At 34.0% G+C, this 24495-nt stretch overlaps 27 non-coding genes across 27 annotated transcripts; all 27 read right to left on the bottom strand.

Annotated features, from left to right (window-relative positions):
- Nucleotides 1-647: 647 nt before the first annotated feature.
- Nucleotides 648-721, bottom strand: TRNAI-AAU (transfer RNA isoleucine (anticodon AAU)). Its single transcript has one exon. It is a non-coding gene; the product is annotated as a tRNA-Ile (tRNA).
- Nucleotides 722-1482: 761 nt separating this feature from the next.
- On the bottom strand, nucleotides 1483-1556 carry TRNAI-AAU (transfer RNA isoleucine (anticodon AAU)). Its single transcript has one exon. It is a non-coding gene; the product is annotated as a tRNA-Ile (tRNA).
- Nucleotides 1557-2271: 715 nt separating this feature from the next.
- TRNAI-AAU (transfer RNA isoleucine (anticodon AAU)) lies at nucleotides 2272-2345 on the bottom strand. Its single transcript has one exon. It is a non-coding gene; the product is annotated as a tRNA-Ile (tRNA).
- Nucleotides 2346-3106: 761 nt separating this feature from the next.
- Nucleotides 3107-3180, bottom strand: TRNAI-AAU (transfer RNA isoleucine (anticodon AAU)). Its single transcript has one exon. It is a non-coding gene; the product is annotated as a tRNA-Ile (tRNA).
- Nucleotides 3181-3896: 716 nt separating this feature from the next.
- TRNAI-AAU (transfer RNA isoleucine (anticodon AAU)) lies at nucleotides 3897-3970 on the bottom strand. Its single transcript has one exon. It is a non-coding gene; the product is annotated as a tRNA-Ile (tRNA).
- Nucleotides 3971-4699: 729 nt separating this feature from the next.
- On the bottom strand, nucleotides 4700-4773 carry TRNAI-AAU (transfer RNA isoleucine (anticodon AAU)). The gene has a single exon. It is a non-coding gene; the product is annotated as a tRNA-Ile (tRNA).
- Nucleotides 4774-5488: 715 nt separating this feature from the next.
- On the bottom strand, nucleotides 5489-5562 carry TRNAI-AAU (transfer RNA isoleucine (anticodon AAU)). The gene has a single exon. It is a non-coding gene; the product is annotated as a tRNA-Ile (tRNA).
- A 715-nt stretch (nucleotides 5563-6277) lies between these two features.
- Nucleotides 6278-6351, bottom strand: TRNAI-AAU (transfer RNA isoleucine (anticodon AAU)). The gene has a single exon. It is a non-coding gene; the product is annotated as a tRNA-Ile (tRNA).
- Nucleotides 6352-7855: 1504 nt separating this feature from the next.
- Nucleotides 7856-7929, bottom strand: TRNAI-AAU (transfer RNA isoleucine (anticodon AAU)). The gene has a single exon. It is a non-coding gene; the product is annotated as a tRNA-Ile (tRNA).
- Nucleotides 7930-8645: 716 nt separating this feature from the next.
- TRNAI-AAU (transfer RNA isoleucine (anticodon AAU)) lies at nucleotides 8646-8719 on the bottom strand. Its single transcript has one exon. It is a non-coding gene; the product is annotated as a tRNA-Ile (tRNA).
- A 1322-nt stretch (nucleotides 8720-10041) lies between these two features.
- Nucleotides 10042-10115, bottom strand: TRNAI-AAU (transfer RNA isoleucine (anticodon AAU)). Its single transcript has one exon. It is a non-coding gene; the product is annotated as a tRNA-Ile (tRNA).
- Nucleotides 10116-10876: 761 nt separating this feature from the next.
- On the bottom strand, nucleotides 10877-10950 carry TRNAI-AAU (transfer RNA isoleucine (anticodon AAU)). Its single transcript has one exon. It is a non-coding gene; the product is annotated as a tRNA-Ile (tRNA).
- A 716-nt stretch (nucleotides 10951-11666) lies between these two features.
- TRNAI-AAU (transfer RNA isoleucine (anticodon AAU)) lies at nucleotides 11667-11740 on the bottom strand. Its single transcript has one exon. It is a non-coding gene; the product is annotated as a tRNA-Ile (tRNA).
- A 429-nt stretch (nucleotides 11741-12169) lies between these two features.
- TRNAI-AAU (transfer RNA isoleucine (anticodon AAU)) lies at nucleotides 12170-12243 on the bottom strand. The gene has a single exon. It is a non-coding gene; the product is annotated as a tRNA-Ile (tRNA).
- A 715-nt stretch (nucleotides 12244-12958) lies between these two features.
- TRNAI-AAU (transfer RNA isoleucine (anticodon AAU)) lies at nucleotides 12959-13032 on the bottom strand. The gene has a single exon. It is a non-coding gene; the product is annotated as a tRNA-Ile (tRNA).
- Nucleotides 13033-13748: 716 nt separating this feature from the next.
- Nucleotides 13749-13822, bottom strand: TRNAI-AAU (transfer RNA isoleucine (anticodon AAU)). The gene has a single exon. It is a non-coding gene; the product is annotated as a tRNA-Ile (tRNA).
- Nucleotides 13823-14251: 429 nt separating this feature from the next.
- TRNAI-AAU (transfer RNA isoleucine (anticodon AAU)) lies at nucleotides 14252-14325 on the bottom strand. The gene has a single exon. It is a non-coding gene; the product is annotated as a tRNA-Ile (tRNA).
- A 1550-nt stretch (nucleotides 14326-15875) lies between these two features.
- Nucleotides 15876-15949, bottom strand: TRNAI-AAU (transfer RNA isoleucine (anticodon AAU)). Its single transcript has one exon. It is a non-coding gene; the product is annotated as a tRNA-Ile (tRNA).
- A 716-nt stretch (nucleotides 15950-16665) lies between these two features.
- Nucleotides 16666-16739, bottom strand: TRNAI-AAU (transfer RNA isoleucine (anticodon AAU)). The gene has a single exon. It is a non-coding gene; the product is annotated as a tRNA-Ile (tRNA).
- Nucleotides 16740-17455: 716 nt separating this feature from the next.
- TRNAI-AAU (transfer RNA isoleucine (anticodon AAU)) lies at nucleotides 17456-17529 on the bottom strand. The gene has a single exon. It is a non-coding gene; the product is annotated as a tRNA-Ile (tRNA).
- Nucleotides 17530-18244: 715 nt separating this feature from the next.
- TRNAI-AAU (transfer RNA isoleucine (anticodon AAU)) lies at nucleotides 18245-18318 on the bottom strand. Its single transcript has one exon. It is a non-coding gene; the product is annotated as a tRNA-Ile (tRNA).
- A 716-nt stretch (nucleotides 18319-19034) lies between these two features.
- Nucleotides 19035-19108, bottom strand: TRNAI-AAU (transfer RNA isoleucine (anticodon AAU)). Its single transcript has one exon. It is a non-coding gene; the product is annotated as a tRNA-Ile (tRNA).
- Nucleotides 19109-19824: 716 nt separating this feature from the next.
- On the bottom strand, nucleotides 19825-19898 carry TRNAI-AAU (transfer RNA isoleucine (anticodon AAU)). Its single transcript has one exon. It is a non-coding gene; the product is annotated as a tRNA-Ile (tRNA).
- A 716-nt stretch (nucleotides 19899-20614) lies between these two features.
- On the bottom strand, nucleotides 20615-20688 carry TRNAI-AAU (transfer RNA isoleucine (anticodon AAU)). The gene has a single exon. It is a non-coding gene; the product is annotated as a tRNA-Ile (tRNA).
- Nucleotides 20689-21404: 716 nt separating this feature from the next.
- TRNAI-AAU (transfer RNA isoleucine (anticodon AAU)) lies at nucleotides 21405-21478 on the bottom strand. The gene has a single exon. It is a non-coding gene; the product is annotated as a tRNA-Ile (tRNA).
- Nucleotides 21479-22193: 715 nt separating this feature from the next.
- Nucleotides 22194-22267, bottom strand: TRNAI-AAU (transfer RNA isoleucine (anticodon AAU)). Its single transcript has one exon. It is a non-coding gene; the product is annotated as a tRNA-Ile (tRNA).
- Nucleotides 22268-22983: 716 nt separating this feature from the next.
- On the bottom strand, nucleotides 22984-23057 carry TRNAI-AAU (transfer RNA isoleucine (anticodon AAU)). The gene has a single exon. It is a non-coding gene; the product is annotated as a tRNA-Ile (tRNA).
- Between the last annotated feature and the right edge of the window lie 1438 nt (nucleotides 23058-24495).

Raw genomic sequence — 24495 nt, 5'->3', positions numbered from 1 at the left:
TGGTGATTTTTGTTGACAATCATTTTTTCTCCCTTCATACTTTTGCAAAAACGATAAATGAGGTCCCATTTTAAAGATTAAGTTACTTGCTTCAGATAAATTGTTAGTTAAGAATTGTATATGGTTTTGTTTCTTTAAAAATTGAAGTTGCAAATTGACTTTGTGCCCTACACTTCTTTCCCTGGATGTGTTGATACAGCATGGCAAAGAAGATCAGTTTTGCACAGCTTCTCGAAATGGCTACATATGAACCAGTTCTTCTTTCATCCTACTACAAACCACCAACCTCACTATAAAATGAATTGTATTTTATTTGCATGAAACATTTACGCATGGGCCACGTAGTAGATCATATATTGATTGAAAAGCATTTCTATTTTAAAGAAAAATCATAAAGCATAAAGTGCTTTGAAGTGTGGCATTGGTAATAGGGCTTTCATTTCTTCCTACAGTCCAAAGCAAAATAAAAATAGGGTGTAAAATACTATATATTTAAAGTATAATGGTAAAAGATCTACAATGTATTCAAGGCAGTTACTAGGATAATCACTATAGCCAATACTGATGATGAAGCCTAGTTTCCAAGCACTGTACTACAAGTTTAAATCCATTGTTGTCAATGATGTTGGGTCATCAAGATAAACAAATGGCCAGTGTGGGGATCGAACCCAAGACCTTGGCGTTATTAGCACCACGCTCTAACCAACTGAGCTAACCGGCCACACTCTTTGAATGCGAAAATCCAAAATGACAAATAATCTTCATATCATTATGTGTATTATTTCTAAAAGGTGATTTTTGTTGACAATAAATCATTATATGTATTATTTCTAAAAGGTGATTTTTGTTGACAATCATTTTTTCTCCCTTCATACTTTTGCAAAAACGATAAATGAGGTCCCATTTTAAAGATTAAGTTACTTGCTTCAGATACATTGTTAGTTAAGAATTGTATATGGTTTTGTTTCTTTAAAAATTGAAGTTACAAATTGACTTTGTGCCCTACACTTCTTTCCCTGGATGTGTTGATACAGCATGGCAAAGATGATCAGTTTTGCACAGCTTCTCAAAATGGCTACATATGAACCAGTTCTTCTTTCATCCTACTACAAACCACCAACCTCACTATAAAATGAATTGTATTTTATTTGCATGAAACATTTACGCATGGGCCACGTAGTAGATCATATATTGATTGAAAAGCATTTCTATTTTAAAGAAAAATCATAAAGCATAAAGTGCTTTAAAGTGTGGCATTGGTAATAGGGCTTTCATTTCTTCCTACAGTCCAAAGCAAAATAAAAATAGGGTGTAAAATACTATATATTTAAAGTATAATGGTAAAAGATCTACAATGTATTCAAGGCAGTTACTAGGATAATCACTATAGCCAATACTGATGATGAAGCCTAGTTTCCAAGCACTGTACTACAAGTTTAAATCCATTGTTGTCAATGATGTTGGGTCATCAAGAAAAACAAATGGCCAGTGTGGGGATCGAACCCAAGACCTTGGCATTATTAGCACCACGCTCTAACCAACTGAGCTAACTGGCCACACTCTTTGAATTTGAAAATCCAAAATGACAAATAATCTTCAAATCATTATATGTATTATTTCTAAAAGGTGATTTTTGTTGACAATCATTTTTTCTCCCTTCATACTTTTGCAAAAACGATAAATGAGGTCCCATTTTAAAGATTAAGTTACTTGCTTCAGATAAATTGTTAGTTAAGAATTGTATATGGTTTTGTTTCTTTAAAAATTGAAGTTACAAATTGACTTTGTGCCCTACACTTCTTTCCCTGGATGTGTTGATACAGCATGGCAAAGAAGATCAGTTTTGCACAGCTTCTCGAAATGGCTACATATGAACCAGTTCTTCTTTCATCCTACTACAAACCACCAACCTCACTATAAAATTAATTGTATTTTATTTGCATGAAACATTTACGCATGGGCCACGTAGTAGATCATATATTGATTGAAAAGCATTTCTATTTTAAAGAAAAATCATAAAGCATAAAGTGCTTTGAAGTGTGGCATTGGTAATAGTGCTTTCATTTCTTCCTACAATCCAAAGCAAAATAAAAATAGGGTGTAAAATACTATATATTTAAAGTATAATGGTAAAAGATCTACAATGTATTCAAGGCAGTTACTAGGATAATCACTATAGCCAATACTGATGATGAAGCCTAGTTTCCAAGCACTGTACTACAAGTTTAAATCCATTGTTGTCAATGATGTTGGGTCATCAAGATAAACAATTGGCCAGTGTGGGGATCGAACCCAAGACCTTGGCGTTATTAGCACCACGCTCTAACCAACTGAGCTAACCGGCCACACTCTTTGAATGCGAAAATCCAAAATGACAAATAATCTTCATATCATTATGTGTATTATTTCTAAAAGGTGATTTTTGTTGACAATAAATCATTGTATGTATTATTTCTAAAAGGTGATTTTTGTTGACAATCATTTTTCTCCCTTCATACTTTTGCAAAAACGATAAATGAGGTCCCATTTTAAAGATTAAGTTATTTGCTTCAGATACATTGTTAGTTAAGAATTGTATATGGTTTTGTTTCTTTAAAAATTGAAGTTACAAATTGACTTTGTGCCCTACACTTCTTTCCCTGGATGTGTTGATACAGCATGGCAAAGATGATCAGTTTTGCACAGCTTCTCAAAATGGCTACATATGAACCAGTTCTTCTTTCATCCTACTACAAACCACCAACCTCACTATAAAATGAATTGTATTTTATTTGCATGAAACATTTACGCATGGGCCACGTAGTAGATCATATATTGATTGAAAAGCATTTCTATTTTAAAGAAAAATCATAAAGCATAAAGTGCTTTGAAGTGTGGCATTGGTAATAGGGCTTTCATTTATTCCTACAGCCCAAAGCAAAATAAAAATAGGGTGTAAAATACTATATATTTAAAGGATAATGGTAAAAGATCTACAATGTATTCAAGGCAGCTACAAGGGATAATCACTATAGCCAATACTGATGATGAAGCCTAGTTTCCAAGCACTGTACTACAAGTTTAAATCCATTGTTGTCAATGATGTTGGGTCATCAAGAAAAACGAATAGCCAGTGTGGGGATCGAACCCAAGACCTTGGCGTTATTAGCACCACGCTCTAACCAACTGAGCTAACCGGCCACACTCTTTGAATGTGAAAATCCAAAATGACAAATAATCTTCAAATCATTATATGTATTATTTCTAAAAGGTGATTTTTGTTGACAATCATTTTTTCTCCCTTCATACTTTTGCAAAAACGATAAATGAGGTCCCATTTTAAAGATTAAGTTATTTGCTTCAGATACATTGTTAGTTAAGAATTGTATATGGTTTTGTTTCTTTAAAAATTGAAGTTACAAATTGACTTTGTGCCCTACACTTCTTTCCCTGGATGTGTTGATACAGCATGGCAAAGATGATCAGTTTTGCACAGCTTCTCGAAATGGCTACATATGAACCAGTTCTTCTTTCATCCTACTACAAACCACCAACCTCACTATAAAATGAATTGTATTTTATTTGCATGAAACATTTACGCATGGGCCACGTAGTAGATCATATATTGATTGAAAAGCATTTCTATTTTAAAGAAAAATCATAAAGCATAAAGTGCTTTGAAGTGTGGCATTGGTAATAGGGCTTTCATTTCTTCCTACAGTCCAAAGCAAAATAAAAATAGGGTGTAAAATACTATATATTTAAAGGATAATGGTAAAAGATCTACAATGTATTCAAGGCAGCTACAAGGGATAATCACTATAGCCAATACTGATGATGAAGCCTAGTTTCCAAGCACTGTACTACAAGTTTAAATCCATTGTTGTCAATAATGTTGGGTCATCAAGATAAACAAATGGCCAGTGTGGGGATCGAACCCAAGACCTTGGCGTTATTAGCACCACGCTCTAACCAACTGAGCTAACCGGCCACACTATTTGATTGTGAAAATCCAAAATGACAAATAATCTTCAAATCATTATATGTATTATTTCTAAAAGGTGATTTTTGTTGACAATCATTTTTTCTCCCTTCATACTTTTGCAAAAACGATAAATGAGGTCCCATTTTAAAGATTAAGTTACTTGCTTCAGATAAATTGTTAGTTAAGAATTGTATATGGTTTTGTTTCTTTAAAAATTGAAGTTGCAAATTGACTTTGTGCCCTACACTTCTTTCCCTGGATGTGTTGATACAGCATGGCAAAGAAGATCAGTTTTGCACAGCTTCTCGAAATGGCTACATATGAACCAGTTCTTCTTTCATCCTACTACAAACCACCAACCTCACTATAAAATGAATTGTATTTTATTTGCATGAAACATTTACGCATGGGCCACGTAGTAGATCATATATTGATTGAAAAGCATTTCTATTTTAAAGAAAAATCATAAAGCATAAAGTGCTTTGAAGTGTGGCATTGGTAATAGGGCTTTCATTTCTTCCTACAGTCCAAAGCAAAATAAAAATAGGGTGTAAAATACTATATATTTAAAGTATAATGGTAAAAGATCTACAATGTATTCAAGGCAGTTACTAGGATAATCACTATAGCCAATACTGATGATGAAGCCTTGATGATGAAGCCTAGTTTCCAAGCACTGTACTACAAGTTTAAATCCATTGTTGTCAATGATGTTGGGTCATCAAGAAAAACAAATGGCCAGTGTGGGGATCGAACCCAAGACCTTGGCGTTATTAGCACCACGCTCTAACCAACTGAGCTAACCGGCCACACTGTTTGATTGTGAAAATCCAAAATGACAAATAATCTTCAAATCAATATATGTATTATTTCTAAAAGGTTATTTTTGTTGACAATCATTTTTTCTCCCTTCATACTTTTGCAAAAACGATAATTGAGGTCCCATTTTAAAGATTAAGTTACTTGCTTCAGATAAATTGTTAGTTAAGAATTGTATATGGTTTTGTTTCTTTAAAAATTGAAGTTACAAATTGAATTTGTGCCCTACACTTCTTTCCCTGGATGTGTTGATACAGCATGGCAAAGAAGATCAGTTTTGCACAGCTTCTCGAAATGGCTACATATGAACCAGTTCTTCTTTCATCCTACTACAAACCACCAACCTCACTATAAAATTAATTGTATTTTATTTGCATGAAACATTTACGCATGGGCCACGTAGTAGATCATATATTGATTGAAAAGCATTTCTATTTTAAAGAAAAATCATAAAGCATAAAGTGCTTTGAAGTGTGGCATTGGTAATAGGGCTTTCATTTCTTCCTACAGTCCAAAGCAAAATAAAAATAGGGTGTAAAATACTATATATTTAAAGAATAATGGTAAAAGATCTACAATGTATTCAAGGCAGTTACTAGGATAATCACTATAGCCAATACTGATGATGAAGCCTAGTTTCCAAGCACTGTACTACAAGTTTAAATCCATTGTTGTCAATGATGTTGGGTCATCAAGAAAAACAAATGGCCAGTGTGGGGATCGAACCCAAGACCTTGGCGTTATTAGCACCACGCTCTAACCAACTGAGCTAACCGGCCACACTGTTTGATTGTGAAAATCCAAAATGACAAATAATCTTCAAATCATTATATGTATTATTTCTAAAAGGTGATTTTTGTTGACAATCATTTTTTCTCCCTTCATACTTTTGCAAAAACGATAAATGAGGTCCCATTTTAAAGATTAAGTTATTTGCTTCAGATACATTGTTAGTTAAGAATTGTATATGGTTTTGTTTCTTTAAAAATTGAAGTTACAAATTGACTTTGTGCCCTACACTTCTTTCCCTGGATGTGTTGATACAGCATGGCAAAGATGATCAGTTTTGCACAGCTTCTCAAAATGGCTACATATGAACCAGTTCTTCTTTCATCCTACTACAAACCACCAACCTCACTATAAAATGAATTGTATTTTATTTGCATGAAACATTTACGCATGGGCCACGTAGTAGATCATATATTGATTGAAAAGCATTTCTATTTTAAAGAAAAATCATAAAGCATAAAGTGCTTTGAAGTGTGGCATTGGTAATAGGGCTTTCATTTCTTCCTACAGTCCAAAGCAAAATAAAAATAGGGTGTAAAATACTATATTTTTAAAGTATAATGGTAAAAGATCTACAATGTATTCAAGGCAGTTACTAGGATAATCACTATAGCCAATACTGATGATGAAGCCTAGTTTCCAAGCACTGTACTACAAGTTTAAATCCATTGTTGTCAATGATGTTGGGTCATCAAGAAAAAAAAATGGCCAGTGTGGGGATCGAACCCAAGACCTTGGCGTTATTAGCACCACGCTCTAACCAACTGAGCTAACCGGCCACACTATTTGAATGTGATTATCCAAAATGACAAATAATCTTCAAATCATTATATGTATTATTTCTAAAAGGTGATTTTTGTTGACAATCATTTTTTCTCCCTTCATACTTTTGCAAAAACGATAAATGAGGTCCCATTTTAAAGATTAAGTTACTTGCTTCAGATAAATTGTTAGTTAAGAATTGTATATGGTTTTGTTTCTTTAAAAATTGAAGTTGCAAATTGACTTTGTGCCCTACACTTCTTTCCCTGGATGTGTTGATACAGCATGGCAAAGAAGATCAGTTTTGCACAGCTTCTCGAAATGGCTACATATGAACCAGTTCTTCTTTCATCCTACTACAAACCACCAACCTCACTATAAAATGAATTGTATTTTATTTGCATGAAACATTTACGCATGGGCCACGTAGTAGATCATATATTGATTGAAAAGCATTTCTATTTTAAAGAAAAATCATAAAGCATAAAGTGCTTTGAAGTGTGGCATTGGTAATAGGGCTTTCATTTCTTCCTACAGACCAAAGCAAAATAAAAATAGGGTGTAAAATACTATATATTTAAAGTATAATGGTAAAAGATCTACAATGTATTCAAGGCAGTTACTAGGATAATCACTATAGCCAATACTGATGATGAAGCCTAGTTTCCAAGCACTGTACTACAAGTTTAAATCCATTGTTGTCAATGATGTTGGGTCATCAAGAAAAACAAATGGCCAGTGTGGGGATCGAACCGAAGACCTTGGCGTTATTAGCACCACGCTCTAACCAACTGAGCTAACCGGCCACACTGTTTGATTGTGAAAATCCAAAATGACAAATAATCTTCAAATCAATATATGTATTATTTCTAAAAGGTGATTTTTGTTGACAATCATTTTTTCTCCCTTCATACTTTTGCAAAAACGATAATTGAGGTCCCATTTTAAAGATTAAGTTACTTGCTTCAGATAAATTGTTAGTTAAGAATTGTATATGGTTTTGTTTCTTTAAAAATTGAAGTTACAAATTGACTTTGTGCCCTACACTTCTTTCCCTGGATGTGTTCATACAGCATGGCAAAGAAGATCAGTTTTGCACAGCTTCTCGAAATGGCTACATATGAACCAGTTCTTCTTTCATCCTACTACAAACCACCAACCTCACTATAAAATTAATTGTATTTTATTTGCATGAAACATTTACGCATGGGCCACGTAGTAGATCATATATTGATTGAAAAGCATTTCTATTTTAAAGAAAAATCATAAAGCATAAAGTGCTTTGAAGTGTGGCATTGGTAATAGGGCTTTCATTTCTTCCTACAGTCCAAAGCAAAATAAAAATAGCGTGTAAAATACTATATATTTAAAGTATAATGGTAAAAGATCTACAATGTATTCAAGGCAGTTACTAGGATAATCACTATAGCCAATACTGATGATGAAGCCTAGTTTCCAAGCACTGTACTACAAGTTTAAATCCATTGTTGTCAATGATGTTGGGTCATCAAGATAAACAAATGGCCAGTGTGGGGATCGAACCCAAGACCTTGGCGTTATTAGCACCACGCTCTAACCAACTGAGCTAACCGGCCACACTGTTTGAATGTGAAAATCCAAAATGACAAATAATCTTCAAATCATTATATGTATTATTTCTAAAAGGTGATTTTTGTTGACAATCATTTTTTCTCCCTTCATACTTTTGCAAAAACGATAAATGAGGTCCCATTTTAAAGATTAAGTTATTTGCTTCAGATACATTGTTAGTTAAGAATTGTATATGGTTTTGTTTCTTTAAAAATTGAAGTTACAAATTGACTTTGTGCCCTACACTTCTTTCCCTGGATGTGTTGATACAGCATGGCAAAGATGATCAGTTTTGCACAGCTTCTCGAAATGGCTACATATGAACCAGTTCTTCTTTCATCCTACTACAAACCACCAACCTCACTATAAAATGAATTGTATTTTATTTGCATGAAACATTTACGCATGGGCCACGTAGTAGATCATATATTGATTGAAAAGCATTTCTATTTTAAAGAAAAATCATAAAGCATAAAGTGCTTTGAAGTGTGGCATTGGTAATAGGGCTTTCATTTATTCCTACAGCCCAAAGCAAAATAAAAATAGGGTGTAAAATACTATATATTTAAAGGATAATGGTAAAAGATCTACAATGTATTCAAGGCAGCTACAAGGGATAATCATTATAGCCAATACTGATGATGAAGCCTAGTTTCCAAGCACTGTACTACAAGTTTAAATCCATTGTTGTCAATGATGTTGGGTCATCAAGAAAAACAAATGGCCAGTGTGGGGATCGAACCCAAGACCTTGGCGTTATTAGCACCACGCTCTAACCAACTGAGCTAACCGGCCACACTATTTGAATGTGAAAATTCAAAATGACAAATAATCTTCAAATCATTATATGTATTATTTCTAAATGGTGATTTTTGTTGACAATCATTTTTTCTCCCTTCATACTTTTGCAAAAACGATAAATGAGGTCCCATTTTAAAGATTAAGTTACTTGCTTCAGATAAATTGTTAGTTAAGAATTGTATATGGTTTTGTTTCTTTAAAAATTGAAGTTGCAAATTGACTTTGTGCCCTACACTTCTTTCCCTGGATGTGTTGATACAGCATGGCAAAGAAGATCAGTTTTGCACAGCTTCTCGAAATGGCTACATATGAACCAGTTCTTCTTTCATCCTACTACAAACCACCAACCTCACTATAAAATGAATTGTATTTTATTTGCATGAAACATTTACGCATGGGCCACGTAGTAGATCATATATTGATTGAAAAGCATTTCTATTTTAAAGAAAAATAGGTACTTATGTAGTATCTGGGCTGCCGATTTCTAAATCGGGTCGGATCGGGAGATCGCATCGCATCGCATGCGACCATGCGATTCGATGCGATGCGATGCGATGCGATGACCCGATTTTTCCATAGGAATCAATGTTAAAATGGACTGAGTCCATTTTAACATGGAATTCAATGGGAAAAATGGGTCCTTTTCATACCCCTACTATCCAAGTGGGCATGGAGTTGGATATAAACCTGTGGCGAGCGTAGCGAGCCACCGAGCCCGAAGCGTGGCGAGCGAAGCGAGCCCCGCGAGGGGACGAATACCGTCCCCTCGCGGGGCTCGCTTCGCTCGCCACGCTTCGGGCTCGGTGGCTCGCTACGCTCGCCACAGGTTTATATCCAACTCCATGCCCACTTGGATAGTAGGGGTATGAAAAGGACCCATTTTTCCATAGGAATCATTTTAACATTGATTCCTATGGAAAAATCGGGTCATCGCATCCGATATCGGATGCGATGCGATGCGATGCGATATCGCATCGCATCGCATCTGATTGTATGCCTTAACTTAAGGCATACAATCAAAAAATCGGCAGCCCAGATACTACATAAGTACCGAAAAATCATAAAGCATAAAGTGCTTTGAAGTGTGGCATTGGTAATAGGGCTTTCATTTCTTCCTACAGTCCAAAGAAAAATAAAAATAGGGTGTAAAATACTATATATTTAAAGTATAATGGTAAAAGATCTACAATGTATTCAAGGCAGTTACTAGGATAATCACTATAGCCAATACTGATGATGAAGCCTAGTTTCCAAGCACTGTACTACAAGTTTAAATCCATTGTTGTCAATGATGTTGGGTCATCAAGATAAACAAATGGCCAGTGTGGGGATCGAACCCAAGACCTTGGCGTTATTAGCACCACGCTCTAACCAACTGAGCTAACCGGCCACACACTTTGAAGGCGAAAATCCAAAATGACAAATAATCTTCATATCATTATGTGTATTATTTCTAAAAGGTGATTTTTGTTGACAATAAATCATTATATGTATTATTTCTAAAAGGTGATTTTTGTTGACAATCATTTTTTCTCCCTTCATACTTTTGCAAAAACGATAAATGAGGTCCCATTTTAAAGATTAAGTTATTTGCTTCAGATACATTGTTAGTTAAGAATTGTATATGGTTTTGTTTCTTTAAAAATTGAAGTTACAAATTGACTTTGTGCCCTACACTTCTTTCCCTGGATGTGTTGATACAGCATGGCAAAGATGATCAGTTTTGCACAGCTTCTCAAAATGGCTACATATGAACCAGTTCTTCTTTCATCCTACTACAAACCACCAACCTCACTATAAAATTAATTGTATTTTATTTGCATGAAACATTTACGCATGGGCCACGTAGTAGATCATATATTGATTGAAAAGCATTTCTATTTTAAAGAAAAATCATAAAGCATAAAGTGCTTTGAAGTGTGGCATTGGTAATAGGGCTTTTATTTCTTCCTACAGTCCAAAGCAAAATAAAAATAGGGTGTAAAATACTATATATTTAAAGTATAATGGTAAAAGATCTACAATGTATTCAAGGCAGTTACTAGGATAATCACTATAGCCAATACTGATGATGAAGCCTAGTTTCCAAGCACTGTACTACAAGTTTAAATCCATTGTTGTCAATGATGTTGGGTCATCAAGATAAACAAATGGCCAGTGTGGGGATCGAACCCAAGACCTTGGCGTTATTAGCACCACGCTCTAACCAACTGAGCTAACCGGCCACACTGTTTGAATGTGAAAATCCAAAATGACAAATAATCTTCAAATCATTATATGTATTATTTCTAAAAGGTGATTTTTGTTGACAATCATTTTTTCTCCCTTCATACTTTTGCAAAAACGATAAATGAGGTCCCATTTTAAAGATTAAGTTATTTGCTTCAGATACATTGTTAGTTAAGAATTGTATATGGTTTTGTTTCTTTAAAAATTGAAGTTACAAATTGACTTTGTGCCCTACACTTCTTTCCCTGGATGTGTTGATACAGCATGGCAAAGATGATCAGTTTTGCACAGCTTCTCGAAATGGCTACATATGAACCAGTTCTTCTTTCATCCTACTACAAACCACCAACCTCACTATAAAATGAATTGTATTTTATTTGCATGAAACATTTACGCATGGGCCACGTAGTAGATCATATATTGATTGAAAAGCATTTCTATTTTAAAGAAAAATCATAAAGCATAAAGTGCTTTGAAGTGTGGCATTGGTAATAGGGCTTTCATTTATTCCTACAGCCCAAAGCAAAATAAAAATAGGGTGTAAAATACTATATATTTAAAGGATAATGGTAAAAGATCTACAATGTATTCAAGGCAGCTACAAGGGATAATCATTATAGCCAATACTGATGATGAAGCCTAGTTTCCAAGCACTGTACTACAAGTTTAAATCCATTGTTGTCAATGATGTTGGGTCATCAAGAAAAACAAATGGCCAGTGTGGGGATCGAACCCAAGACCTTGGCATTATTAGCACCACGCTCTAACCAACTGAGCTAACCGGCCACACTCTTTGAATGTGAAAATCCAAAATGACAAATAATCTTCAAATCATTATATGTATGGTCCCATTTTAAAGATTAAGTTATTTGCTTCAGATACATTGTTAGTTAAGAATTGTATATGGTTTTGTTTCTTTAAAAATTGAAGTTACAAATTGACTTTGTGCCCTACAATCATAAAGCATAAAGTGCTTTGAAGTGTGGCATTGGTAATAGGGCTTTCATTTATTCCTACAGCCCAAAGCAAAATAAAAATAGGGTGTAAAATACTATATATTTAAAGGATAATGGTAAAAGATCTACAATGTATTCAAGGCAGCTACAAGGGATAATCATTATAGCCAATACTGATGATGAAGCCTAGTTTCCAAGCACTGTACTACAAGTTTAAATCCATTGTTGTCAATGATGTTGGGTCATCAAGAAAAACAAATGGCCAGTGTGGGGATCGAACCCAAGACCTTGGCATTATTAGCACCACGCTCTAACCAACTGAGCTAACCGGCCACACTCTTTGAATGTGAAAATCCAAAATGACAAATAATCTTCAAATCATTATATGTATTATTTCTAAAAGGTGATTTTTGTTGACAATCATTTTTTCTCCCTTCATACTTTTGCAAAAACGATAAATGAGGTCCCATTTTAAAGATTAAGTTACTTGCTTCAGATAAATTGTTAGTTAAGAATTGTATATGGTTTTGTTTCTTTAAAAATTGAAGTTGCAAATTGACTTTGTGCCCTACACTTCTTTCCCTGGATGTGTTGATACAGCATGGCAAAGAAGATCAGTTTTGCACAGCTTCTCGAAATGGCTACATATGAACCAGTTCTTCTTTCATCCTACTACAAACCACCAACCTCACTATAAAATGAATTGTATTTTATTTGCATGAAACATTTACGCATGGGCCACGTAGTAGATCATATATTGATTGAAAAGCATTTCTATTTTAAAGAAAAATCATAAAGCATAAAGTGCTTTCAAGTGTGGCATTGGTAATAGGGCTTTCATTTCTTCCTACAGTCCAAAGCAAAATAAAAATAGGGTGTAAAATACTATATATTTAAAGTATAATGGTAAAAGATCTACAATGTATTCAAGGCAGTTACTAGGATAATCACTATAGCCAATACTGATGATGAAGCCTAGTTTCCAAGCACTGTACTACAAGTTTAAATCCATTGTTGTCAATGATGTTGGGTCATCAAGATAAACAAATGGCCAGTGTGGGGATCGAACCCAAGACCTTGGCGTTATTAGCACCACGCTCTAACCAACTGAGCTAACCGGCCACACTGTTTGAATGTGAAAATCCAAAATGACAAATAATCTTCAAATCATTATATGTATTATTTCTAAAAGGTGATTTTTGTTGACAATCATTTTTTCTCCCTTCATACTTTTGCAAAAACGATAAATGAGGTCCCATTTTAAAGATTAAGTTATTTGCTTCAGATACATTGTTAGTTAAGAATTGTATATGGTTTTGTTTCTTTAAAAATTGAAGTTACAAATTGACTTTGTGCCCTACACTTCTTTCCCTGGATGTGTTGATACAGCATGGCAAAGATGATCAGTTTTGCACAGCTTCTCGAAATGGCTACATATGAACCAGTTCTTCTTTCATCCTACTACAAACCACCAACCTCACTATAAAATGAATTGTATTTTATTTGCATGAAACATTTACGCATGGGCCACGTAGTAGATCATATATTGATTGAAAAGCATTTCTATTTTAAAGAAAAATCATAAAGCATAAAGTGCTTTGAAGTGTGGCATTGGTAATAGGGCTTTCATTTATTCCTACAGCCCAAAGCAAAATAAAAATAGGGTGTAAAATACTATATATTTAAAGGATAATGGTAAAAGATCTACAATGTATTCAAGGCAGCTACAAGGGATAATCATTATAGCCAATACTGATGATGAAGCCTAGTTTCCAAGCACTGTACTACAAGTTTAAATCCATTGTTGTCAATGATGTTGGGTCATCAAGAAAAACAAATGGCCAGTGTGGGGATCGAACCCAAGACCTTGGCATTATTAGCACCACGCTCTAACCAACTGAGCTAACCGGCCACACTCTTTGAATGTGAAAATCCAAAATGACAAATAATCTTCAAATCATTATATGTATGGTCCCATTTTAAAGATTAAGTTATTTGCTTCAGATACATTGTTAGTTAAGAATTGTATATGGTTTTGTTTCTTTAAAAATTGAAGTTACAAATTGACTTTGTGCCCTACAATCATAAAGCATAAAGTGCTTTGAAGTGTGGCATTGGTAATAGGGCTTTCATTTATTCCTACAGCCCAAAGCAAAATAAAAATAGGGTGTAAAATACTATATATTTAAAGGATAATGGTAAAAGATCTACAATGTATTCAAGGCAGCTACAAGGGATAATCATTATAGCCAATACTGATGATGAAGCCTAGTTTCCAAGCACTGTACTACAAGTTTAAATCCATTGTTGTCAATGATGTTGGGTCATCAAGAAAAACAAATGGCCAGTGTGGGGATCGAACCCAAGACCTTGGCATTATTAGCACCACGCTCTAACCAACTGAGCTAACCGGCCACACTCTTTGAATGTGAAAATCCAAAATGACAAATAATCTTCAAATCATTATATGTATTATTTCTAAAAGGTGATTTTTGTTGACAATCATTTTTTCTCCCTTCATACTTTTGCAAAAACGATAAATGAGGTCCCATTTTAAAGATTAAGTTACTTGCTTCAGATAAATTGTTAGTTAAGAATTGTATATGGTTTTGTTTCTTTAAAAATTGAAGTTGCAAATTGACTTTGTGCCCTACACTTCTTTCCCTGGATGTGTTGATACAGCATGGCAAAGAAGATCAGTTTTGCACAGCTTCTCGAAATGGCTACATATGAACCAGTTCTTCTTTCATCCTACTACAAACCACCAACCTCACTATAAAATGAATTGTATTTTATTTGCATGAAACATTTACGCATGGGCCACGTAGTAGATCATATATTGATTGAAAAGCATTTCTATTTTAAAGAAAAATCATAAAGCATAAAGTGCTTTCAAGTGTGGCATTGGTAATAGGGCTTTCATTTCTTCCTACAGTCCAAAGCAAAATAAAAATAGGGTGTAAAATACTATATATTTAAAGTATAATGGTAAAAGATCTACAATGTATTCAAGGCAGTTACTAGGATAATCACTATAGCCAATACTGATGATGAAGCCTAGTTTCCAAGCACTGTACTACAAGTTTAAATCCATTGTTGTCAATGATGTTGGGTCATCAAGAAAAACAAATGGCCAGTGTGGGGATCGAACCCAAGACCTTGGCGTTATTAGCACTACGCTCTAACCAACTGAGCTAACCGGCCACACTGTTTGATTGTGAAAATCCAAAATGACAAATAATCTTCATATCATTATGTGTATTATTTCTAAAAGGTGATTTTTGTTGACAATAAATCATTATATGTATTATTTCTAAAAGGTGATTTTTGTTGACAATCATTTTTTCTCCCTTCATACTTTTGCAAAAACGATAAATGAGGTCCCATTTTAAAGATTAAGTTATTTGCTTCAGATACATTGTTAGTTAAGAATTGTATATGGTTTTGTTTCTTTAAAAATTGAAGTTACAAATTGACTTTGTGCCCTACACTTCTTTCCCTGGATGTGTTGATACAGCATGGCAAAGATGATCAGTTTTGCACAGCTTCTCAAAATGGCTACATATGAACCAGTTCTTCCTTCATCCTACTACAAACCACCAACCTCACTATAAAATTAATTGTATTTTATTTGCATGAAACATTTACGCATGGGCCACGTAGTAGATCATATATTGATTGAAAAGCATTTCTATTTTAAAGAAAAATCATAAAGCATAAAGTGCTTTGAAGTGTGGCATTGGTAATAGGGCTTTCATTTCTTCCTACAGTCCAAAGCAAAATAAAAATAGGGTGTAAAATACTATATATTTAAAGTATAATGGTAAAAGATCTACAATGTATTCAAGGCAGTTACTAGGATAATCACTATAGCCAATACTGATGATGAAGCCTAGTTTCCAAGCACTGTACTACAAGTTTAAATCCATTGTTGTCAATGATGTTGGGTCATCAAGAAAAACAAATGGCCAGTGTGGGGATCGAACCCAAGACCTTGGCATTATTAGCACCACGCTCTAACCAACTGAGCTAACCGGCCACACTCTTTGAATGTGAAAATCCAAAATGACAAATAATCTTCAAATCATTATATGTATTATTTCTAAAAGGTGATTTTTGTTGACAATCATTTTTTCTCCCTTCATACTTTTGCAAAAACGATAAATGAGGTCCCATTTTAAAGATTAAGTTATTTGCTTCAGATACATTGTTAGTTAAGAATTGTATATGGTTTTGTTTCTTTAAAAATTGAAGTTACAAATTGACTTTGTGCCCTACACTTCTTTCCCTGGATGTGTTGATACAGCATGGCAAAGATGATCAGTTTTGCACAGCTTCTCGAAATGGCTACATATGAACCAGTTCTTCTTTCATCCTACTACAAACCACCAACCTCACTATAAAATGAATTGTATTTTATTTGCATGAAACATTTACGCATGGGCCACGTAGTAGATCATATATTGATTGAAAAGCATTTCTATTTTAAAGAAAAATCATAAAGCATAAAGTGCTTTGAAGTGTGGCATTGGTAATAGGGCTTTCATTTATTCCTACAGCCCAAAGCAAAATAAAAATAGGGTGTAAAATACTATATATTTAAAGGATAATGGTAAAAGATCTACAATGTATTCAAGGCAGCTACAAGGGATAATCATTATAGCCAATACTGATGATGAAGCCTAGTTTCCAAGCACTGTACTACAAGTTTAAATCCATTGTTGTCAATGATGTTGGGTCATCAAGAAAAACAAATGGCCAGTGTGGGGATCGAACCCAAGACCTTGGCATTATTAGCACCACGCTCTAACCAACTGAGCTAACCGGCCACACTCTTTGAATGTGAAAATCCAAAATGACAAATAATCTTCAAATCATTATATGTATTATTTCTAAAAGGTGATTTTTGTTGACAATCATTTTTTCTCCCTTCATACTTTTGCAAAAACGATAAATGAGGTCCCATTTTAAAGATTAAGTTATTTATTTCAGATACATTGTTAGTTAAGAATTGTATATGGTTTTGTTTCTTTAAAAATTGAAGTTACAAATTGACTTTGTGCCCTACACTTCTTTCCCTGGATGTGTTGATACAGCATGGCAAAGATGATCAGTTTTGCACAGCTTCTCAAAATGGCTACATATGAACCAGTTCTTCTTTCATCCTACTACAAACCACCAACCTCACTATAAAATGAATTGTATTTTATTTGCATGAAACATTTACGCATGGGCCACGTAGTAGATCATATATTGATTGAAAAGCATTTCTATTTTAAAGAAAAATCATAAAGCATAAAGTGCTTTGAAGTGTGGCATTGGTAATAGGGCTTTCATTTATTCCTACAGCCCAAAGCAAAATAAAAATAGGGTGTAAAATACTATATATTTAAAGGATAATGGTAAAAGATCTACAATGTATTCAAGGCAGCTACAAGGGATAATCATTATAGCCAATACTGATGATGAAGCCTAGTTTCCAAGCACTGTACTACAAGTTTAAATCCATTGTTGTCAATGATGTTGGGTCATCAAGAAAAACAAATGGCCAGTGTGGGGATCGAACCCAAGACCTTGGCATTATTAGCACCACGCTCTAACCAACTGAGCTAACCGGCCACACTCTTTGAATGTGAAAATCCAAAATGACAAATAATCTTCAAATCATTATATGTATTATTTCTAAAAGGTGATTTTTGTTGACAATCATTTTTTCTCCCTTCATACTTTTGCAAAAACGATAAATGAGGTCCCATTTTAAAGATTAAGTTACTTGCTTCAGATAAATTGTTAGTTAAGAATTGTATATGGTTTTGTTTCTTTAAAAATTGAAGTTGCAAATTGACTTTGTGCCCTACACTTCTTTCCCTGGATGTGTTGATACAGCATGGCAAAGAAGATCAGTTTTGCACATCTCCTCGAAATGGCTACATATGAACCAGTTCTTCTTTCATCCTACTACAAACCACCAACCTCACTATAAAATGAATTGTATTTTATTTGCATGAAACATTTACGCATGGGCCACGTAGTAGATCATATATTGATTGAAAAGCATTTCTATTTTAAAGAAAAATCATAAAGCATAAAGTGCTTTCAAGTGTGGCATTGGTAATAGGGCTTTCATTTCTTCCTACAGTCCAAAGCAAAATAAAAATAGGGTGTAAAATACTATATATTTAAAGTATAATGGTAAAAGATCTACAATGTATTCAAGGCAGTTACTAGGATAATCACTATAGCCAATACTGATGATGAAGCCTAGTTTCCAAGCACTGTACTACAAGTTTAAATCCATTGTTGTCAATGATGTTGGGTCATCAAGAAAAACAAATGGCCAGTGTGGGGATCGAACCCAAGACCTTGGCATTATTAGCACCACGCTCTAACCAACTGAGCTAACCGGCCACACTCTTTGAATGTGAAAATCCAAAATGACAAATAATCTTCAAATCATTATATGTATTATTTCTAAAAGGTGATTTTTGTTGACAATCATTTTTTCTCCCTTCATACTTTTGCAAAAACGATAAATGAGGTCCCATTTTAAAGATTAAGTTATTTGCTTCAGATACATTGTTAGTTAAGAATTGTATATGGTTTTGTTTCTTTAAAAATTGAAGTTACAAATTGACTTTGTGCCCTACACTTCTTTCCCTGGATGTGTTGATACAGCATGGCAAAGATGATCAGTTTTGCACAGCTTCTCAAAATGGCTACATATGAACCAGTTCTTCTTTCATCCTACTACAAACCACCAACCTCACTATAAAATGAATTGTATTTTATTTGCATGAAACATTTACGCATGGGCCACGTAGTAGATCATATATTGATTGAAAAGCATTTCTATTTTAAAGAAAAATCATAAAGCATAAAGTGCTTTGAAGTGTGGCATTGGTAATAGGGCTTTCATTTATTCCTACAGCCCAAAGCAAAATAAAAATAGGGTGTAAAATACTATATATTTAAAGGATAATGGTAAAAGATCTACAATGTATTCAAGGCAGCTACAAGGGATAATCATTATAGCCAATACTGATGATGAAGCCTAGTTTCCAAGCACTGTACTACAAGTTTAAATCCATTGTTGTCAATGATGTTGGGTCATCAAGAAAAACAAATGGCCAGTGTGGGGATCGAACCCAAGACCTTGGCATTATTAGCACCACGCTCTAACCAACTGAGCTAACCGGCCACACTCTTTGAATGTGAAAATCCAAAATGACAAATAATCTTCAAATCATTATATGTATTATTTCTAAAAGGTGATTTTTGTTGACAATCATTTTTTCTCCCTTCATACTTTTGCAAAAACGATAAATGAGGTCCCATTTTAAAGATTAAGTTACTTGCTTCAGATAAATTGTTAGTTAAGAATTGTATATGGTTTTGTTTCTTTAAAAATTGAAGTTGCAAATTGACTTTGTGCCCTACACTTCTTTCCCTGGATGTGTTGATACAGCATGGCAAAGAAGATCAGTTTTGCACAGCTTCTCGAAATGGCTACATATGAACCAGTTCTTCTTTCATCCTACTACAAACCACCAACCTCACTATAAAATGAATTGTATTTTATTTGCATGAAACATTTACGCATGGGCCACGTAGTATATCATATATTGATTGAAAAGCATTTCTATTTTAAAGAAAAATCATAAAGCATAAAGTGCTTTCAAGTGTGGCATTGGTAATAGGGCTTTCATTTCTTCCTACAGTCCAAAGCAAAATAAAAATAGGGTGTAAAATACTATATATTTAAAGGATAATGGTAAAAGATCTACAATGTATTCAAGGCAGCTACAACGGATAATCACTATAGCCAATACTGATGATGAAGCCTAGTTTCCAAGCACTGTACTACAAGTTTAAATCCATTGTTGTCAATATTGTTGGGTCATCAAGATAAACAAATGGCCAGTGTGGGGATCGAACCCAAGACCTTGGCGTTATTAGCACCACGCTCTAACCAACTGAGCTAACCGGCCACACTGTTTGAATGTGAAAATCCAAAATGACAAATAATCTTCAAATCATTATATGTATTATTTCTAAAAGGTGATTTTTGTTGACAATCATTTTTTCTCCCTTCATACTTTTGCAAAAACGATAAATGAGGTCCCATTTTAAAGATTAAGTTATTTGCTTCAGATACATTGTTAGTTAAGAATTGTATATGGTTTTGTTTCTTTAAAAATTGAAGTTACAAATTGACTTTGTGCCCTACACTTCTTTCCCTGGATGTGTTGATACAGCATGGCAAAGATGATCAGTTTTGCACAGCTTCTCGAAATGGCTACATATGAACCAGTTCTTCTTTCATCCTACTACAAACCACCAACCTCACTATAAAATGAATTGTATTTTATTTGCCTGAAACATTTACGCATGGGCCACGTAGTAGATCATATATTGATTGAAAAGCATTTCTATTTTAAAAAAAAAATCATAAAGCATAAAGTGCTTTGAAGTGTGGCATTGGTAATAGGGCTTTCATTTCTTCCTACAGTCCAAAGCAAAATAAAAATAGGGTGTAAAATACTATATATTTAAAGTATAATGGTAAAAGATCTACAATGTATTCAAGGCAGTTACTAGGATAATCACTATAGCCAATACTGATGATGAAGCCTAGTTTCCAAGCACTGTACTACAAGTTTAAATCCATTGTTGTCAATGATGTTGGGTCCTCAAGAAAAACAAATGGCCAGTGTGGGGATCGAACCCAAGACCTTGGCGTTATTAGCACCACGCTCTAACCAACTGAGCTAACCGGCCACACTCTTTAAATTTGAAAATCCAAAATGATAAATAATCTTCAAATCATTATATGTATTATTTCTAAAAGGTGATTTTTGTTGACAATCATTTTTTCTCCCTTCATACTTTTGCAAAAACGATAAATGAGGTCCCATTTTAAAGATTAAGTTATTTGCTTCAGATACATTGTTAGTTAAGAATTGTATATGGTTTTGTTTCTTTAAAAATTGAAGTTACAAATTGACTTTGTGCCCTACACTTCTTTCCCTGGATGTGTTGATACAGCATGGCAAAGATGATCAGTTTTGCACAGCTTCTCAAAATGGCTACATATGAACCAGTTCTTCTTTCATCCTACTACAAACCACCAACCTCACTATAAAATGAATTGTATTTTATTTGCATGAAACATTTACGCATGGGCCACGTAGTAGATCATATATTGATTGAAAAGCATTTCTATTTTAAAGAAAAATCATAAAGCATAAAGTGCTTTGAAGTGTGGCATTGGTAATAGGGCTTTCATTTCTTCCTACAGTCCAAAGCAAAATAAAAATAGGGTGTAAAATACTATATATTTAAAGGATAATGGTAAAAGATCTACAATGTATTCAAGGCAGCTACAAGGGATAATCATTATAGCCAATACTGATGATGAAGCCTAGTTTCCAAGCACTGTACTACAAGTTTAAATCCATTGTTGTCAATGATGTTGGGTCATCAAGAAAAACAAATGGCCAGTGTGGGGATCGAACCCAAGACCTTGGCATTATTAGCACCACGCTCTAACCAACTGAGCTAACCGGCCACACTCTTTGAATGTGAAAATCCAAAATGACAAATAATCTTCAAATCATTATATGTATTATTTCTAAAAGGTGATTTTTGTTGACAATCATTTTTTCTCCCTTCATACTTTTGCAAAAACGATAAATGAGGTCCCATTTTAAAGATTAAGTTACTTGCTTCAGATAAATTGTTAGTTAAGAATTGTATATGGTTTTGTTTCTTTAAAAATTGAAGTTGCAAATTGACTTTGTGCCCTACACTTCTTTCCCTGGATGTGTTGATACAGCATGGCAAAGAAGATCAGTTTTGCACAGCTTCTCGAAATGGCTACATATGAACCAGTTCTTCTTTCATCCTACTACAAACCACCAACCTCACTATAAAATGAATTGTATTTTATTTGCATGAAACATTTACGCATGGGCCACGTAGTAGATCATATATTGATTGAAAAGCATTTCTATTTTAAAGAAAAATCATAAAGCATAAAGTGCTTTCAAGTGTGGCATTGGTAATAGGGCTTTCATTTCTTCCTACAGTCCAAAGCAAAATAAAAATAGGGTGTAAAATACTATATATTTAAAGTATAATGGTAAAAGATCTACAATGTATTCAAGGCAGTTACTAGGATAATCACTATAGCCAATACTGATGATGAAGCCTAGTTTCCAAGCACTGTACTACAAGTTTAAATCCATTGTTGTCAATGATGTTGGGTCATCAAGAAAAACAAATGGCCAGTGTGGGGATCGAACCCAAGACCTTGGCATTATTAGCACCACGCTCTAACCAACTGAGCTAACCGGCCACACTCTTTGAATGTGAAAATCCAAAATGACAAATAATCTTCAAATCATTATATGTATTATTTCTAAAAGGTGATTTTTGTTGACAATCATTTTTTCTCCCTTCATACTTTTGCAAAAACGATAAATGAGGTCCCATTTTAAAGATTAAGTTATTTGCTTCAGATACATTGTTAGTTAAGAATTGTATATGGTTTTGTTTCTTTAAAAATTGAAGTTACAAATTGACTTTGTGCCCTACACTTCTTTCCCTGGATGTGTTGATACAGCATGGCAAAGATGATCAGTTTTGCACAGCTTCTCAAAATGGCTACATATGAACCAGTTCTTCTTTCATCCTACTACAAACCACCAACCTCACTATAAAATGAATTGTATTTTATTTGCATGAAACATTTACGCATGGGCCACGTAGTAGATCATATATTGATTGAAAAGCATTTCTATTTTAAAGAAAAATCATAAAGCATAAAGTGCTTTGAAGTGTGGCATTGGTAATAGGGCTTTCATTTATTCCTACAGCCCAAAGCAAAATAAAAATAGGGTGTAAAATACTATATATTTAAAGGATAATGGTAAAAGATCTACAATGTATTCAAGGCAGCTACAAGGGATAATCATTATAGCCAATACTGATGATGAAGCCTAGTTTCCAAGCACTGTACTACAAGTTTAAATCCATTGTTGTCAATGATGTTGGGTCATCAAGAAAAACAAATGGCCAGTGTGGGGATCGAACCCAAGACCTTGGCATTATTAGCACCACGCTCTAACCAACTGAGCTAACCGGCCACACTCTTTGAATGTGAAAATCCAAAATGACAAATAATCTTCAAATCATTATATGTATTATTTCTAAAAGGTGATTTTTGTTGACAATCATTTTTTCTCCCTTCATACTTTTGCAAAAACGATAAATGAGGTCCCATTTTAAAGATTAAGTTACTTGCTTCAGATAAATTGTTAGTTAAGAATTGTATATGGTTTTGTTTCTTTAAAAATTGAAGTTGCAAATTGACTTTGTGCCCTACACTTCTTTCCCTGGATGTGTTGATACAGCATGGCAAAGAAGATCAGTTTTGCACAGCTTCTCGAAATGGCTACATATGAACCAGTTCTTCTTTCATCCTACTACAAACCACCAACCTCACTATAAAATGAATTGTATTTTATTTGCATGAAACATTTACGCATGGGCCACGTAGTAGATCATATATTGATTGAAAAGCATTTCTATTTTAAAGAAAAATCATAAAGCATAAAGTGCTTTCAAGTGTGGCATTGGTAATAGGGCTTTCATTTCTTCCTACAGTCCAAAGCAAAATAAAAATAGGGTGTAAAATACTATATATTTAAAGTATAATGGTAAAAGATCTACAATGTATTCAAGGCAGTTACTAGGATAATCACTATAGCCAATACTGATGATGAAGCCTAGTTTCCAAGCACTGTACTACAAGTTTAAATCCATTGTTGTCAATGATGTTGGGTCATCAAGAAAAACAAATGGCCAGTGTGGGGATCGAACCCAAGACCTTGGCGTTATTAGCACTACGCTCTAACCAACTGAGCTAACCGGCCACACTGTTTGATTGTGAAAATCCAAAATGACAAATAATCTTCAAATCAATATATGTATTATTTCTAAAAGGTGATTTTTGTTGACAATCATTTTTTCTCCCTTCATACTTTTGCAAAAACGATAATTGAGGTCCCATTTTAAAGATTAAGTTACTTGCTTCAGATAAATTGTTAGTTAAGAATTGTATATGGTTTTGTTTCTTTAAAAATTGAAGTTACAAATTGACTTTGTGCCCTACACTTCTTTCCCTGGATGTGTTGATACAGCATGGCAAAGATGATCAGTTTTGCACAGCTTCTCAAAATGGCTACATATGAACCAGTTCTTCTTTCATCCTACTACAAACCACCAACCTCACTATAAAATTAATTGTATTTTATTTGCATGAAACATTTACGCATGGGCCACGTAGTAGATCATATATTGATTGAAAAGCATTTCTATTTTAAAGAAAAATCATAAAGCATAAAGTGCTTTGAAGTGTGGCATTGGTAATAGGGCTTTCATTTCTTCCTACAGTCCAAAGCAAAATAAAAATAGGGTGTAAAATACTATATATTTAAAGGATAATGGTAAAAGATCTACAATGTATTCAAGGCAGCTACAACGGATAATCACTATAGCCAATACTGATGATGAAGCCTAGTT

The sequence above is a fragment of the Crinia signifera genome, chromosome 2 (genome assembly GCF_055691185.1).
Source record: "Crinia signifera chromosome 2, ASM5569118v1, whole genome shotgun sequence".
Lineage (NCBI taxonomy): Eukaryota > Metazoa > Chordata > Amphibia > Anura > Myobatrachidae > Crinia > Crinia signifera.
Note: the sequence above shows the minus strand (reverse complement) of the source record. Positions and strands in the feature narration are given on the sequence as shown.